This window comes from Lissotriton vulgaris, chromosome 2_1 (genome assembly GCF_964263255.1).
Source record: "Lissotriton vulgaris chromosome 2_1, aLisVul1.2, whole genome shotgun sequence".
In the NCBI taxonomy this organism is placed as follows: Eukaryota; Metazoa; Chordata; class Amphibia; order Caudata; family Salamandridae; genus Lissotriton; species Lissotriton vulgaris.
The window spans coordinates 1,495,958,359-1,495,973,298 of NC_141687.1; positions in this window are offsets into that span (position 1 = coordinate 1,495,958,359).

The window sequence follows — 14,940 nt, forward strand, 5'->3', positions numbered from 1 at the left end:
AAAAGTTAAAGGAAAACGTTTTCTTCCCTTATGATGTTTTCTTCCGTCCGAACATGCTGTTAAGTACAAATCTAGTATGATCCATGATGCTCCAGAATTAAAATATTCCATTTTGTTTTCCATTTATCCAGAATCCATTGACCAGACCTGATTATCTCACACTAAAACATTTCACAGATTTCCTTTGCTATTTTTAAGCACATCATTGTGCTGACTAATCTGTGCACCCTAAAAAAATAACATCTCCCCCAAAAATCTCGAAAAGTAAAATTCTGTGGGCAGAAAAACGCACCAAACAATCCAATGAAGCAATCCTCTTTTTTGATTTTTTTTTAACACTTCAACTTGTGAATCCATCCAAAGTGAACTGGATGGATTCACAAAGGAACAAAGGACTGCCACCACCGCAGGGCCGGCAGTGACAGTCCTTCTGCCATCACACATCGATATTCCCACTGCCAAATTAGGATGGCAATCCAAATCAGTCAGCGGTGGACGGAAAGTCTGTCCGCCACCTGTCTGCCAGAAGCAATCAGTCAGATTGCTTGGCGGACTGACAAGGGGCTATAACATGGCTGCGGTGCCTAGAAGGTTACAATGCTGGCGTCAGTCAGCCTTTCCATGGCAGTGGAACCGCCATGGAAAGGCTGGCGGAGGATGGATTCGGGAGCCAGTTGCCGGCCTCCTCTGTGTTGGGGGGTTGCAATGGGGGGTACCTATGGTACCCCCTGCATCTTCATGCACTAAGTGGTAGGCACAGTGTGGTGCCTGCCACGTAGTGCAGGGAAATGCAGTGCATGCCATATTAACAGTGCATGCGGTGCTGCAGCCAGCAGCAGCGTCCGTAATGTTAAGTGCCCTGGATGCACCCGCCACTCTGGCGGGTGCATCCTAATTGCAGTGATGATACCGTCCCATTTCTGGTGGGCGGTCCTGAACACGCAACGAAGGCAGGCAGACTCAGGTCCACCCGCAATCATAATGAGCCCCTAAGTCTTATACGACAACAAAACCATCAAAAACCTATTCTACTTTTTAGCAAACTTAGAAAGTAGTGACATTTGGATGATGGTTGGCATGTTTGAATCCACACCCCATCCATTTTCTCATATATGCACTATCCATCCCTGTATTAACCACACAGTGGTTCCCTTAGTCTACAGTTTACTCCCAGATAAACAATCCTCTACATATGCAGAAAAATTATCAGTTATAAAATCTAAAACACACAACAAAAGTCAGAAAAAAGCAATAATTGACTTTGCATTATCGATGAATAACACCATTACGAAAACCTACCCGGAACCCCAAATTCAAGGATTTTTTTTCACTTTTCTCAGGCCAATTGGCACAAAATTAAAAAAACATCCTTAACTGAGGATTACGTATCTAACAGTAAACTTCAATTTGAAATGAAAAATCTCTCAGCATTGTGTTTTGTTCTACCTTGCTGTTTAGAAAAGTACTACACATCAAAAACAGACTCAGATTATGTTGTAACCAATGAGGATAAATTGTCCCCCATTCTAAATTACGTTGAGGGCACTTGGATTGGCCATCTAAGCAGATCCGGTCGCAGGAGGAACCCAAGGATTCCTGTCCAAATTTGGAACTGTTATACAGCCAGCTTAGAGGGTGAAGCTAACACCATAAATACCATAAAGGGATGGCACAACTCCTTCAATAAATCTATAGGTAAATCAGACCCCAACTTTAGTCATTTTTTGAAAAATATGAGGAAGGAGCAAAAATGTACAAGAAATGAGAATTGCGCAATCTTTGTCAGGTAGTCTGAACCCACGAACTACTAAAAGAACTAAAGAAATGTTGAAAGACTATTGGGACAAATTCAACAATTTTTGTTGATGTTGGCTTCAAACTACCTTGACAATATTGCACACATCCTACCCTACTAATCCAAACCTACACCTATTGATAGTTACTTGCCTGTTTTCAAAATAAATTTTTCTTTCTTACAAATCATATACCGGGCAATTTATTTTTTATAAAAAAGTTAAAGGAAAACGTTTTCTTCCCTTATGATGTTTTCTTCCGTCCGAACATGCTGTTAAGTACAAATCTAGTATGATCCATGATGCTCCAGAATTAAAATATTCCATTTTGTTTTCCATTTATCCAGAATCCATTGACCAGACCTGATTATCTCACACTAAAACATTTCACAGATTTCCTTTGCTATTTTTAAGCACATCATTGTGCTGACTAATCTGTGCACCCTAAAAAAATAACATCTCCCCCAAAAATCTCGAAAAGTAAAATTCTGTGGGCAGAAAAACGCACCAAACAATCCAATGAAGCAATCCTCTTTTTTGATTTTTTTTTAACACTTCAACTTGTGAATCCATCCAAAGTGAACTAAATATCCAAATATGAGGTCCATCCCAAAAAACCATAAAAGAAAAATGTGTTTCAATAAAAAAAATTAAATAAATACGCTATGCATTATAATAATCATAAATAGTTTCAAATAGGTTAATTTAAACATCCTTTTTTCAAAGTGGCATGCATAACTAATAAAAAAAAATTATTAATATTCTACTAAATCCAAAACACGTGCCAAGGTAAGCATAGAACAGTAACATGCATAGGAGTAATATAACGTTAAAACACACAAGATGATGGATGGAATGTTGCACAATGGCAAAACATTCACCCCCAGTCACAGATCTGAGTTTAATCTATCGTTATTTTGCTCACCAAGCCACCCCAGTTCAGACATGGCCATATTGAAATCAGTCTTGACCCTGTGCCTCATGGGAACAGTCCAGACCGAACTGCCAAGCCATGTCTTCCTTGGACCAGAATCAAGCATCCTAGGTCCGGTTTCTGGCTAACAGCCGTCTTCAGCCAGGATAGCTTGACTCCAGTGGCGTAGGGAGCACGGGACCCACGTCTGGGCATACCCTTCCCATATAGGGTGAACAGCAAAACACACAAGATGATGGACGGAATATTGCACAATGGCAAACATTCCAGACCGAACTGCCAAGCCATGTCTTCCCTGGACCGGAATCAAGCATAGTAATATAATGTTAACATAACATACCAACGTTTTTTAACACAGTTCAAAATAACTATAAACGTCCCTCCTCTATCCTCACATTAAGGGGCCTATTCCAATCCTGGAAAAAAAATGTCTGTATGATTGTCATCCGGAGCCATCGCCGTACGATTCGTACCCGTCCGTCCGAGTCGCATAGTACGATCCGTATTCTGTCAATCCGTCTGAATCGTCGTGATCCGTACGTATTACAAGGCTGAAACAGTGAACCGTATGACTCGTACACATGCCGTACGACCCGACGAGTACAATCCGGACCGGGGTATGAGGACGCGACTCATACGGTCCACGTCAGGTAAGGGCGATTCGTGCAGAAAAGCACACAATCACTTACAAACTGTACAGTGCGTACACCCCATGATCGCAGGGGTAAGGTGGGTACGATCGCGGGGTGTACGCACCGTACCCTGCGATCGCAGGGCGTACGCACCGTACACCCAGCGAACATGGGGTACGGTGCGTACACCCCGCGATCGCAGGGGTACGCACCATACCCCTGTGATCATGGGGTGTAGCACCGTACCTGAGGGGGCCGTTCCGTACCTGTTTCGGGGCGAACTCTGTTTTTAAGGCTGTTTTCAGCTCCCGTAGAAAAAGGGTCGTACGGTGCGTACCCGACACGAATCGTACTTTCCGGGTCGGAAGAAGCAGCCACGAACCGTACAGATGTGCGTACAGAGGGTTCCGAGGGAGATTCGTGTGGAGATTTGAGTCGTACGGTCTTTGTACGATTCGAACGGAGTCCTGCTCCTGGTACGAATCGTACTTCGTCGTACGTACGGGGGACATTGCAGGGTACGATTTGTACGGGAAAAACGCTCTGAATGGCTATTCGGCGCGGTTTTTCCCGATTCGGAATCGACCCCTAAAGGTAGCCTCCTATTACTCTAAAAAGATCAATGAATTGTAACTTAACCTTGCTCAGAACTTTCTTGCATCCGTACTTGCCTGCGATGCTTGACGAACTGAATGAAGATACGCCCAACTGCTGGTTTTGGAAGTAGGGGACCCCTATATAATGATGCACTTGCTATACATAGGGAAGTACAACCATTTTGAAAAAGGTCTATAGCAAAGTAGAACAGCAGCAAAGTATACAATGGAAATGAGAGTGATAAAAATAATAAAGCTAGGTGACAAAAAAAATGAAATAGAAAAAAACCCACGTAGAAATAATTAATTACCACATGGGTAGAATAATATTTATAAATTGTATTAATCAATTATTCATTTTGTATGAAAATATCTTTGATGAAATCCATGTACATGATTCTTTGACTTTAGAGGAGCGATAAACTATTTATAAAACAACATCATAAAAACTCCTAAAAAACATGACAAACATAGACAGAGCATGTAGACACGAAAACGATGGAGGCAAAGCGGTAGATACGCCCAACCGCTAACTTCATCGGCATCTGTGAAGACTGAAAAATTTTATTCTATTCCAAATCTATTGGAATCTATGCGAAACTGTGGGAATATTTATTGAACAATTACTACACAGTTTTCATTTTCCAACGATTTTGTTAAATGCATTAAATAATTTTGAATTATTTTTTGCATATAATATATTTAAATAACATTTATTTTTTCACTGAAGTTCAAACATACAAAAAAAATATATTTTAAATATATGAATCTTTGTATTATTTTTGAAAAATCCTTTATTTAAATAAATTGCTGTCATTTTTTAATTGTTCAAAAATTTTTAAATGTACTTATTGCTTTTAGAAATAATACATGTACAAATCTATTCTTCTGCAATATATTTTTTAAGATATACATATATATTTTTTTTACCATATTTTACAAATATTTAACTTTTTTAATTTACAAATTAAACTTCTAAAATAATATCTCATTGAATGTATTCTTTACTTAAAATTCTCTTTCCATATAAATTTATTGTTTATAAAAAATTTAATACTCGTATCTTAAAACTATAATTAAATAGATACGCAAACTATGTCAAAAACATTAAATTTAAAATAATAATTAGGTTACTTTTGTAATCCATCTTTTTATGAATATTCATGAAATTCTCCAATGTATTTATTAAAAACATATTTCATAAAATACAATTTAAGTTAATAGTATTATATTTTTCCCATATGTACATTTTTTAATACTTTCTTACAAATTACTATTCCTATTATTAATTATTATAAAATCATTTTTAATTAATATTCAATTTTTCAAAATGAATATTCATTTACGTTTCATTTATATAAAATAATACTAATCTAGCAAAAAATATTGTAAATAATATGAAGAATACCATTTAACTATTAAAACAATGTTTCATCATTTTCAAAACATTTCCCTTAAAAAAAGTAAGACATTTATTCACAAAAAAATGTAAAATATATAAACAATTTTATAATTGAATGAATAAAATAAATAATTTAATATGAATGTAACTTACCTTAATATGAATGTAACGTACCTTATACGTAGTAAAGACATACGGTGTAATGTATGCTGCGTTTTAATGGAATGTGGCGTAAAATCAAGCGGTGTAATGTATGACACGTTATAATAGAATGCGGGGTAAAAGCATTCATTGTAAAAAATGCATTGAAATGATTTTTACCCTCCAGTTCTACTAATTGTATTTTTGAATTTTTGGTCTCAAATAATGTATTAAACTTTGCTTTCTTTTTTTCAATTGGTGTGGGTTTTTTTTGTGGTGTGTTTTCATTTTAGTATTGTTTGCAATACTACATAAATACTTAACATATTTCCTTCGAGTTTAGCCTGACTGCTTTTGTGACAAACAAACTGAGGGTTAAGCACAGGATAATTTGAGGTTTGCTTGGGTTTCACCTTGACAAGAATTCTTGTTGCTGCTTGGGTAGGTTTCACCCTCCTCAATCAGTAACCAAATTTCCTAAACTGTGTTGAAATACCCAAAAGGCTTAGGCAAGTTTATAACTTTATTCGAATGTTTAAAAAACATCATAAAAGTATACAATTTAAAACATTACATATACATTGTACAAAAAAATGCAGAAACAAAGAACACATTGTCGCATGCTGCGGGGATTGCTGCACATAAAATTACGGGAAAACCATGCTAAGTCTGGCTCTGATAGATTTCAGTATAAAAGTGGCAGTATAAAACCATATATCTGGGCTTGAAAGTGTGAAGAGAAGCCTCAGAGCGCTATCAGTGGTATACATAGAATATTTAAGGAACATAGGCTTGAGGAAACAGGTGCGTTGCGCTTTATACAAAGGACAGAGTAATAAAAAGTGCATTGTGCTTTGTTTGGAGGAACCGTCACATGGACATGGGGTAACTGGGTGAGATAATCGGGAAAGCAACCAAGTTATGTACTATACCTAATCTTAGCCTTGAAAGAACAAACTGATGGGACTGTCTGTGGATAACATTAAGGTACATGGGAATACCCCGGCTATCATCTTTCAAGGACAGGTGGAAAATATGAGTAGAATATTCTCTAGTAGCATAACTTCGCACATCCGATTTCACCCTAAGATAGACATTTTTTAATTCCTGTTTGTCTAGAGTGTTCAGACTAGTAGGGTCATTTCCTAGGTCCATGTCAAACAGGTCTTTAACAGTCGAAACTACATATTTTACCCATGGAATACTTGAAACTTTATCCAAGAGTAAGCAGTCTTTGATGATATCTTTGGTAAATGCTGTTTCCGTCTTGGTAAAAATGGATTTCCATACCATCAGTGGCCTCAATCCGGTGAGGTCAGACAGGTAATCCAGATCTAGTTCCGAATGGGTTAAAACAGTAGATGCCGAGGAGGGGAGACAAAGTAGCCGTTTAATAAACTTGTTTTCTTCAATTTGCAGGGCCTTGGCATTGCAATGTCCCCATACCCCCGAGCCATACAATGCTATCGAGGTACATCTGTGCTTGTATATGGTCAGCATATCAACAATACGGCGGCTTCCTACTTTGGAAGCAAAGCGGAAGACGCCTAAGGATGCTTTCCCCATTCTTGCTTTGACATTTGTTTCCTCAGGGGCCCATGATCCTCTGTCGTTAAATGTAACACCCAAATAGCAGAAATTAGTGACAATTGCAATATGGTTTTCCTTAAAAGAAAAAGGTTTAAAAAGTTTCAGCTTTTTCCCACACACCATGACAAATGTTTTAGAGTTATTAATTTTGAGTTTCCTTTTCAATATAAATTCATAAAAACCATCCATCAATTTTTGTAGGCCTATAGGGGTCCTGGAAAGAAGAACTGTATCATCGGCATAAAGCAATACCGGTATAGGGGTGCCTCCTACTTGGGGGGCATCGGCATGGATTTGCTTTAATTCCTGTTCCACCGAGTTAATGAAGAGTGAGAAAAGCAACGGTGCTAATAAACAGCCCTGTCGAATGCCAGATCTTACTCTAATCTTCCGTGTACACTCACCCTCAGGACCATAACGAATTTGGGCGGATAAGTTAGAATAGAGTGTGGCTAAGAAATAGATGATATCGGGGGGTGCTCCCATACCCAGCAGAGTTGTCCATAACAGGGCATGGTCAACCAAATCAAATGCGCTTGAAAGATCTGCAAAGCACAAAATAATGATCCCGGCTTGGCCTTGGTATACTTCCCTATTAAAAGGTTCAAGTTAATACATTGTTCAATCGTACCAAGGCCCTTTCTAAAGCCATATTGGGATGGGGCAAGAATGTTATTATCAAAAGCCCAATCTTCCAAGCGTGCTAACAGGACCCTACTCAGAATTTTTAGTGAGGAATCCAGCAGGGAGATAGGGCGGTAGTTCTTAGCCTCTCCTCTATCCCCCTTTTTGTAGATTGGAATAATGATGGATTCACCCCAGGTAGAAGGGGTCCTGTTGTCCATAGCAGCATTAAAGGCTATGGTCAGTAATGGGCTCCAGAGCGCTGGATCATATTTGTATAGGTCGATTGGTACCCCGTCTGGGCCTGGGGCTTTCCCCCCTTTGCTATTCCTTATTGCCAAATCCACCTCGTGGATCGTGATTCTCGGGGATTCAACTGGGGTATTGCTAATGGTGTTAAAATTTGCAAAAGACCCTCCAGTTGGATCGAAGATCCCTGAGAAGTGGGCCACCCATCCCTCTTCATTAACTTGGGCAGTGAGAACAGGGAATTCCTCTTTTTGCAGGAATGGGCTATTGATGGTACTCCAAAATAGTTTACTGTCCCGGAGGGCTGCAGCTTTGCTCAGATCTTCCCAGGCTATTTCTCTAAGTTCTTGTTTCCTGATTTTGAGCTCTTTTTTGTAATTAGCCCTCAGGGATTTAACCGCTTCCCATTAAATTTAAAATAATAATTAGGTTACTTTTGTAATCCATCTTTTTATGAATATTCATGAAATTCTCCAATGTATTTATTAAAAACATATTTCATAAAATACAATTTAAGTTAATAGTATTATATTTTTCCCATCTGTACATTTTTTAATACTTTCTTACAAATTACTATTCCTATTATTAATTATTATAAAATCATTTTTAATTAATATTCAATTTTTCAAAATGAATATTCATTTACGTTTCATTTATATAAAATAATACTAATCTAGCAAAAAATATTGTAATTAATATGAAGAATACCATTTAACTATTAAAACAGTGTTTCATCATTTTCAAAACATTTCCCTTAAAAAAAGTAAGACATTTATTCACAAAAAAATGTAAAATATATAAACAATTTTATAATTGAATGAATAAAATAAATAATTTAATATGAATGTAACTTACCTTAATATGAATGTAACGTACCTTATACGTAGTAAAGACATACAGTGTAATGTATGCTGCGTTTTAATGGAATGTGGCGTAAAATCAAGTGGTGTAATGTATGACACGTTATAATAGAATGCGGGGTGAAAGCATTCATTGTAAAAAATGCATTGAAATGATTTTTACCCTCCAGTTCTACTAATTGTATTTTTGAATTTTTGGTCTCAAATAATGTATTAAACTTTGCTTTCTTTTTTTCAATTGGTGTGGGTTTTTTTTGTGGTGTGTTTTCATTTTAGTATTGTTTGCAATACTACATAAATACTTAACATATTTCCTTCGAGTTTAGCCTGACTGCTTTTGTGACAAACAAACTGAGGGTTAAGCACAGGATAATTTGAGGTTTGCTTGGGTTTCACCTTGACAAGAATTCTTGTTGCTGCTTGGGTAGGTTTCACCCTCCTCAATCAGTAACCAAATTTCCTAAACTGTGTTGAAATACCCAAAAGGCTTAGGCATAGATGCATCAAGCCAAAAACCACTCGCAAAGGGGCAGATTCTCAGAATCTGCCCCTTGCCGACTGGTATTTTTGCATTTGGGATGCATCATCCCAAATGCAAAAATCGCAATTAAAGAAATCACAAAATTGTGATTACTTGCATTTAAGGAATCTCAAATTGAGATTCCTTAAATGCAATGCATTACAGTTACAAAATTAGCGATTTCGCTGATAGGGGTCGTAAATTACCATGAAGTTCAAATTCATGGTAATTTGCAAAAACTTTGAAAAATGCACTAAAGTGCATTTTTCAAATTTCCATTTTACACACAAACATGCCCTTAGGGCATGTGTGTGTGCAAGATGTACCCATATGCAGATTTCAGGGGTGCAACAGGGTGTCCTTTTGACACCCTGGCACCCTTAAAATTGCAATCTCAATTTGCGATTCTCTAATTGAGAATCGCAAATTGAGATTGTCTTCCCATTCATTCCTATGGGCCTCTAGGCCAATAGGAATGAATGGGGAGGTATTCCTTAATTGCAACTCGCAATTTGCGAGTCTCAATTAAGGAATTTTAGGAAATCGCTATTTTTTAAGTGAGTTCTTCTTGCATAGAATTTTGCTTTTCCTTATTAGCGAATCGTTATTTTTCGCTAATAAGGAATCGCAAAATGGATGCTTGATGCATCTGGGGGATAGTTCCTGCTTCACCTCAAATTATTGCCATGGAGATATGGCCACCAGAAAGAAACATCCCACAGCAAATATTGAGTTCCCTCAACGGTGCTGGAGAAATGTTGTATTCCGTTAGACACTTTGAAATGCCAACTGTCCCAAGTAATGGATGTGAGTAGATCCTTTTTGCTTAGCTGGTGTTAATTTTTTGACTCAGTGAAAGTTCCAAACTTCGATTTACCCCGTATGGAGTATATAATGGACCACAGAGAGACTCCATGGATGTCTTCCGGTGAGAAGTTAGAAATAAATTCCTAGGTTAGGAAATATCTATGCTACTAACCCTGCATGCAAGAAGGAAGTCAAACTTGTCCCTTCACAGCCCGAGATTTTGTGTGCCTGTGCTACCATGAAGTGCTTTGTGCTGCGAAGTCAGACCAAGGCTTGAGCACCCTGAACCGCAGCGGCATGACACCAGTGACCAGCCTGTAAACATGCACATGACACTTACTGTGCTGGCCATGACCATTGTAAGCCGGTGCACCCTGCTCACTTTAGGCCTTGTGAGAACCTCGAGTGGCATGGTGTGTGATGCCCGGTCACCACTGTGAGCTAGCAGAAAATGATCCATGCTGTACATGAGAGCCAGAATCCCTGAAACAATTACCCAACATGCAGAGAAGATGCTGTCACCCCTGCAGCCCTCCAACTGTCATAAAGGTTATCACAAGTTCCCAGGAGCAGTACTCTACACATGCGAACTGCTGGTGTCACCCACCCACCAAGAGCCCAACCACTGCCTCAGGCTGACTCAACATTCCCTGGCCTGCATATTTAGGTGAACCAAGGACTGCAATACCTCCATCTCTATTGACCCAGCGATTGCAAAACAACAAAGATCGGAAATCTCTCAGGGAGTGGTTGAGCATCAATGCCCTGTAGATTCCAGGCTTTGGACTTGGCTAAATTCTAGATTGAAATTTGTGTAATTGTTACTAAGATTTATAATTCCAGTTTTCTTCCCGCACTATGATGATCATAGAAAGTGGCAGACACCTTTTTGCTGGATTATCCTAATCTGCACACATACCATAGAACTTCTTGAATTTACTGTGATTGTTTTCCAACTAATCAATGAAAAATAATCAATAACAGTTGTATTCCTTAGTAGAAAAATAATAGCATTGCTTTTAGACAATCTGAATGCCCTATCCCCCACCCTACCCCACCAACCTCCAATAGAAAACCGTAACTGTTAGAAACCACCTACCTTTCAGATCAAAGCCTAAAAAGCGGTCCTTAGAATTTGATTGAGCCTGCAGTAGTATGGTTTCTGGTTTTACAAAGGCAGTGACTGTACATGTTAAAAACAATGCCTCTCTGCCCTTGAGCTGTAGAGCTCCTTGAGAAGTAGCATTGAAACTGCTTTCATCTAACTGTATAAACTAACTTAGTGAGTGTCTTTGTACTCAAAATTATTGTGTGATGCTGTTTCTACTCTAGAACATTATTGTACCTGTTCCTGCTCTTCATTATTGTTGATCCATACTTTCACCTACTGCAGTTTTTTTCCCTTTTCTCCTGTTCTTAGCAAGCTTCATTCAAGTGGTGGGAGACCCTGTATGTTATCTTCTTCCCCACTTCCTGTTTTTCTTATCCCTATGGCCATTCCTGTGTATTTTTCAGGACCTCCAGGCCATCATGTCTCCTCCTTCTTCCTCACATCATCAGATTCTTTCATGCTTTCCTCATCATAATGTTTGATTGACGAGGTGATAGGCAGGTCCATCCACCCCCTTTAAGTTGAAGCCTACCAGACATGCAGCTGTTTGGTTGCCAAAAGAGTTATTATGGATGTTCTGAAAGCTTCCCTTGGAATGCATTCCGGCTCACAATTACTTGCTTTCTATTTGCTGGCTTTATTTAATTTAGGCTGCCCAGCTTGAGTTAGTCCATCTTGTGGAGCATAACCGGTTTAATGTATTATTCCACTGGTGCATCTTTTCTGTAAACAGGCCTATAGATTAGACTATGTTCTTATCTTGTCAAATTTGCTGTGCATTCAAAGACAGTCTTCCAAGGGAGCTTCGTGTTTACATTTCTTTCTCTGACTTCAAAGTGAGAGGATTTATGTGTTGGAAGCTGATTTTTTATGCAGTGGGCCAATATAAGGGCACCCCCTGCATAAAGCCCAGATGACCGTTATTGGCTTACCGGGCATTATTTGTAGTAGAGTGGTCAAGCAGCTTAGGCTTATCAGAGGGGAGTATTAAGTATGTGTTGTACACACTGAGTTAATAAATGAGACACACACTAAAAGAACATCAGTGACCAATTTATAAAAATGACACATATTTTTATAAAATCTCAGACACCAAGGTCATCGAAATCAGGTAACTACTTACAGAGTTATGGATTTTACAAGAAAACAATAAAATACACGAATAACGGATACATGGTAATCTTATCCCATGGGAAGAAAAACATGCTGCAAACATATACTTGTAGTTGAAGTTTGAGGGTGCCCTTTTGAACTTAAGGTGCTAGCGGGCCAAGGTCCAAAGAACCACCAGCAGTTTGGGTTTATCTGCCCTAGTGTGTCCAAGTGCAGTGGTGCTGGATGGGTTGGTAGCCTCAAGCACTACACCGTAGAAAGCAATGGGCACCTGAAAACAAAGGCTACAATGGGGGACTTGGGGACAAGTCTGGCAGAACCCAAGGGGGCTTGGCTCATGAGTGTCTTATGAACAAGGTAGTTCAGTCAGTTGTCATGAACCTGGGATGTGGGGCTCAGGTGCAGTGGTGGTTGGCTGGCCACTTGAGTTGGAGGCTTTCATGATTCTTGTTTTGACCTGTAGCGGAGAGGAAAACGCATCAGCAGGGCCACTTTCAGTGAGAGCCTCATAGGCCCTGAGTCCATCATCATGCAGATTGAATTTGATGGTAGTGGTGTCCTGGCTGGACACATAACAAGCCTTGGTTGCTGCAAGTGCTCTGGTACCCAGGTTATTGGTGCAGGGGGGCTCCTGAAGGGTCTAGCGTCTCAAAGCTCAATGGAGAGATTGGAATGATGTTCTGGAAGAACAAAAATCTCTTTCTCATTTGTTGCTTCTTCTGTGGGCCAGATGGTTAGACAAGAGTGGTCGATGGCTGCAGTTGCAGGGTCATGGCTCCCCCACCCCAAGGGTGATGGTAAGTGGTTGTCAAAGGCCTGGACAGTCCTCCAAGGCCTGGGGGGATGTGTAGCTTTTGGACCAGTCAGTCTTTGTGATTGTCAAGATCCAAGCAGCCTGGCAGGTGTTGGCAGCAAGTTCAGAGCAGGTCCTCTATTCTCACAATGTCAGCTCTTGTTACTCCTTCTTTGGTTCCCATGTAGACAAATCTGTCTGCCCGAGGTCAAGGGACAACTAAATACTGAATTTAGGGATGTTTAAGGGAGTATAGGGAAGAAGCCAATGAGCTATCTACCCCTGGGGTGCCTATATCTCTATATGGCTACTTCCTGCAAGGAGTTGGCATAACCCTGACCCAAGCTTCCTATCTTTCACCAAACCCAAGATGCTGAAACCCTTTTTCGGCTGTCCACTTCAGTTGGCCCACCTTAGGGGTATACCTAGCCTGTAAGTGTGCCACTCTTTCTGGCTTTCTAATGTCTCGCCTGCTCTGGTGCCAAATGGGCCCAAGGCCAGAGGGTTGCATTCCCCAGCTTTGGAGAGAAGCTGCTCTGACATATCAAAGGTGGCAGAGGCTTTGAAGCCTCTGGCCTTGATATGCTAAACCACTAGCCATCCTGTTGGAGGAGGAGTGAACACCTTCCACCAGGACAGGCATTGTTTCTGACGTTTGAGAGTGTGGGCTCTCCCCTGCAGCGGGTCAGAAATGCATTTATGGTGGCAAGCTGGGAGATACCAGTCAGCCAGCAGACTATGTAATTATTAGGATTTCAGGGAGCACCTCCTAGGTGCTCTCCGGGTGAATTTCATATTAAATCTGATAGTGGCACCAGTATAAATGTAAAAGACAAGAGGTTTGATATCAACACCATTATTTTCAGTGATACCATCATGCAGCTGGGTAGCTTGTAATAACAGGTGCCCAGTACATGTCCTAATGATGGCATCCTGATCACTTGCAATGTCTAGCAATGGAACTAGTCTAGTAATTGAACTAGGCATAACATGGACACATCTGCTCCTGCAGACGAGCCTGCACATATAATATAAGGCACCCTTCCTTAGAGCTCTAAGGCCTGCTGTGGTGTGACTTGCATGTAGTACATGTTGTGTACAATGGCATGGCACACAGTGAGTGTGCTGTGTCATGTTTTTAGCATGGTTTGCATCATTTCATGCATCCTGCAATGGTAGTCTGCATACACTTGATGTGAGGGTCCCCGAGGGAGGCATAATACATGCTGCTGTCCTTAGGGACCGTCTTTATTACTCATGCCCTGCGTTCCAGGGGTACAATTTACCAGGGATTTAAAAAGGTGCTGAAGTCCTTGCCAACTGGGTTACAATTTAGCATTTGTCTTCTTTTTAGGGTAAGAGCGCTGGCACTTGGGCCTGGTTAGCAGGAACTCAGTGTACTACCAATCAACACCAGTTCCAGTGAAAAAAAGTGGAGGCGACCATGTCAAAAAGTGGCCCTTTCCAACAGTATCAGAAGGTAAAGGTTTGCTAGCACACAACAAAATGTAAATGTCACTACATAAACTGTGTAAATATTTCAGAAGACATCAGAATTAAGAAATCAAAAGTCAAGTACTTTATTTCTGTACTTTTGAAGTGTGGTGGAAACAAATATTTTAATATGAACAAAACAAATCAATACACTAGGTGATGCCTTTTCTACACATTACTGTATATATGCTGTAAAGTTTTATCAGTAAAATGTAATGGTCATTTCAATTGAAAACATGTTGTCTGTAATCACAGTGTGCTACCACACCATGCATGCTCCA